A 4,204-nucleotide genomic window follows, 5' to 3' on the forward strand; every position below is an offset into this window, starting at 1 on the left:
TTTCTTTTATTCTTGTTTACATTAGACCTTATAAACACAATTATTGTTTCATCTTCGCTTGTCTAAATAGTAATATTGGTGTTTTTATTCCTTACTACCTATGGATACGATACCAACTTTCCTTGGATTTATTACTTCGACAACCCGTGCACTTGCGGGGTCACACGCAAAGGGTGCATCAAGTTTTTGGCGCCGTTGCCCGGGAGTAGCCGTTTAGAGATATTTTGCACTTTGCTATCTTAGTTATTCATTTATTCATTCTATTTCATACCTTCTTATTCCATCATCGTTCCAATTTGTTTTCTTTCTTTTGGTGCAGCTCCAGGTTATGACCCGAGGAAACCCTTCGATACTAGTTGAAAGTAATCCTAAACTTGAACATACACTCAGAAGAAGGGAAAAATAACTTGTACAAGAACCGTCCAATCAAGCTGGAGTAGAAGTTGAAGGGTCAGATAACATGGCAGAACAGAATGAGCAATAGAGGACACTTTCTGATTGTGCCAGACCCTCAGTTTTGGGCACACAATCGAGTATTGTGCGACCCTCGATTATAGCTTTGAATTTTGAGCTGAAGCCATCATTCATCCAGATGATTCAGTAGTCAGCGTAGTTCAATGGTTTGGCCGATGAGGACCCAAACAATCATATAGAGAGCTTCTTGGAAGTTTGTGACATGCTGAAGATCAACAGTGTATGGGATGATGCTATCAAATTGAGGGCTTTTCCATTCTCTCCTAAAGGAAGAGCCAAGCAGTGGCTTTATTCCTTACCAAAAGCATCCATCATGACTTGGAATGAGATGGTCGAAGCGTTCCTTGCAAGATACTTCCCTCCGGGAAAGTCGGCAAAGCTTTGTAATGAGATATCGTCATTTGTACAGATGGATCTTGAGTTATTGTTTGAGACATGGGAGTGCTTCAAGGATCTTTTACGAAGGTGCCTACAACACAGATTTCTTGAATGGATAATTATTCAGACTTTCTATAATTGGTTGAATCTGAATACAAGGCAATTGCTAGATATCACCGCAGGGAGGTATAATGGGGGAGTAAAAACCCTAAAAGAAGCCCGATAGTTAGTAGAGGAGATAGCCATAAACGACTACGATGGAATGCTGCAGAAAAAGGAAAAAATGGTGGGGCGGGCTCCATGGAATAGATGCAGTCACTACTTTAGCAGCCCAAGTGGAATCATTTAGTAAGAAGTTACACATTCTAACTTCTAATAAAGTGGTGGTCGTGATTACTTTCACCGGGTACTGTCGAGGGTATGCTCCATCTGATTGCCCAATCTCTATTAGTGATACATCTTCCACAGAGCAAGTTGATTTTGTGGGTAATGCAATGAGGAACCATATGGGTAATGCAATGAGGAACCAAGGTAATCCATATAGCAACACCTACAATCCTGGTTGGAAGAGTCATCGCATAATTTTCATGGAGTAACCAAAGGGCGAGCAAAAGGCCATGGCACCACCGGGTTTTCAACAACAACAATCACCAAACATGGATAATCGAGTTTCAGGGTTGGAGACCCGAATGACCGACTTAGAGAAATCTTTGACCCAATTTGTGCAATCATCGGGTACATTGTTTCAATCGGTCGAGGATACACTTTCTAACAACACCACTTCATTGCACAATCTAGAGGGATCGAGTGGGGCAAATAGCAAAGTCTCTATCGGAGAAACCACAAGGAAGCTTTCCAAGTAACACAGAGACCAATCCATCTGGAACATTTGAGGCGATCACTTTAAGGAGTGGGCGTGAAGGTCTAGGGTAGAGCTTTCAAGTGAAAAAGACCAATGTTGAAGCACCCGAGGTCGTGGAGGTTGAGGAAAGAGCAAACAAAAAGAAGAAGGTGGGACACCCACCCTACAAGCCAGGAATTCCTTACTCCTCTAGATTGAAGAATGACCAAGCGGATGAAGCGAGTACAAAGAAATTTATGGGTTTGTTTAAGCAATTACACATAAACATTCCCATTGTTGAGGGCAATATCCCAAATGCCTAGGTATGCGAAGTTCTTGAAAGACTTGTTGACCAACAAAAGGAAGTTGGAGGAGAGTGCCTCCGTGATCCTAGATATACTTTGCAACCACACCACTTCATTGTACAATATAGAGAATCAAGTGGGGAAAATTGCGAAGTCATAATCAAAGAGACCTCAAGGAAGCTTGCTTAGTAATAGTGAGACTAATATGAGGGAACATGTGAAGGCGATAACTTTGAGAAGTGGTTGTGAGGTTGAAGGTAGGCTTCCAAATGAGAAGACCAATGTTGAAGTATCCAAGGTCCATGAAGGTTGACGATAAAGCCAATGAGAAAGAGGTGGCACCCCCACCTTACAAGCTAAGAATCCCTTACCCTTCAAGATTGAAGAATGACCAAAATAAAAAGAAATACAATAACTTATTGGGTCTATTCAAGTAATTACACATTAGCATTCCTTTTGTGGAGGATATGTCTCAAATGCCTCGGTATGCAAAGTTTTTGAAGGATCTTTTGACCAACAAGAGGAAGTTGGATTAGAGTGCATCAGTGATCGTAGATGCCTCTTGTTCGATAATGTTGCAAAAGAATATACCGAACAAGAAGAGAGACCCCGGAAGCTTCATCATCCCGTGCAACATTGGTAACCTAGCTGAAGACAAGGCATTGGCGGATTCCGGGGCTAGTATCAACGTCATGCCTTACACCTTCTTTCAAAAGCTAGTCTTGGGAGATCCTAGACCCACTCGGATGATACTTTAATTGGAAGACCAAATAGTTAGGCATCCGAGGGGCATCATTGAAGATGTACTCGTGAAGGTCGACAAGTATATATTTCCTGTGGACTTTCTAGTTTTGGATGTTGTTAAGGATATCGATGTTCCGCTGATACTTGGACGGCCATTCTTGCACACTTCTAAAGCTCTGATTGATATGGATGGTGGGGAGTTGACACTAAGGGTATGTGACGACAAGTGGACATACAGCCTTACCTAAACCATGCAACATTCTATTGATTTTGATGACACTCTATATTTCCTTGACACTATTGATGAGCTGATTGATGAATATGTGAGGAAATGATGAATCCGGACCCGTCTGAGGGTTGCTAGACCAAGGAGTGGAAAATGAAGAAGTATTGATGCTTGGTCTAGAGGAAAAGGTACAATCTACCCGGGGATGGTGAAGAAGATGCTCTGAAAGATAAAGCGAGCAAGGAGATGCCATAAGAAACGCCCCAAGGCTAATGGGGATGTACAAGAATGGAACAAGGGTGATGAACCCTTGTGTGGTAACTGTCTTTCGATAACTAGCCCTCTACCTTTAAAAGTGACAAGGTCCCCTTGCGTATATCCCGCAAGTGCAGGTTTGTCGAGTAATAATCCGGGGTGAGCGGGGTTGAATCCACGAGGGAGTAGGGGAGTAAAAACACTTAATTTGATTCTTAGCTATGTGAAAAAAATCAATGATAAGGAGAGTGATAATGATTCAATTCTCAACAATAAAAGCAACAAGAAAGAGCAAAAAAAGTAAAGAAGGGGGTAAGGCAATCGATAAAGATGGGGTACCCAGATAATGCTCCACCTAGGATAATTGTTTCAAGTGCAAGAACCCTCTATTATGCTTTCTAATCAATGCAATGGTGAGTCATGGAAATCCTTAATTACATAGTCCCAAATCTAAGGTCAACTATGCCTAACTCTATACATGTCCCGGAGGACAAATCGAACAATCTCAACACCTCGCACTCGCATAGAGTTGCAATGAGCTCTAGGGATTCCAAGTGATAAATCTCTTCCTTATAATAGACCTAACCCTTTGGTCCAGTTGGAAGGTCCCTGATAAGTGCTTGTGCGATATGAATGCGAAGCGTTCATTCCTTATGTTGAGCATTACTTTTCTCAGGTTTTTACATTAATATGTGTGTTTTTATGTTACTTTTATGCAGGTAGGGTTGTGAGGCCGAGTATGAAGGAAATAGGCCAATGTGGATCATAATGCACCTATTTTGGAGGAGATCTTGCTAAGGTTCAAACGCGAAGACATAGGTCAGGTGTGAGATGCTAAAGTGTGTGCCAACCTCCTCGTATTCGAATGAGAACATTCATTTGGAGGGGCACAAAGGCAGTCACACTCAAACATTCTGATTTATGCATATAAGAACAAGAGATCCACCAACGTGCACATCACTGAAGAGGCAAGTGATTCAC

At 41.9% G+C, this 4,204-nt stretch overlaps 1 non-coding gene across 1 annotated transcript; it reads right to left on the reverse strand.

Annotated features, from left to right (window-relative positions):
* Positions 1–850: 850 nt before the first annotated feature.
* Positions 851–957, reverse strand: LOC120271259. Its single transcript, XR_005539878.1, has one exon. It is a non-coding gene; the product is annotated as a small nucleolar RNA R71 (small nucleolar RNA).
* Between the last annotated feature and the right edge of the window lie 3,247 nt (positions 958–4,204).

This window comes from Dioscorea cayenensis, chromosome 10 (assembly GCF_009730915.1).
Source record: "Dioscorea cayenensis subsp. rotundata cultivar TDr96_F1 chromosome 10, TDr96_F1_v2_PseudoChromosome.rev07_lg8_w22 25.fasta, whole genome shotgun sequence".
NCBI classification, from domain to species: Eukaryota; Viridiplantae; Streptophyta; class Magnoliopsida; order Dioscoreales; family Dioscoreaceae; genus Dioscorea; species Dioscorea cayenensis.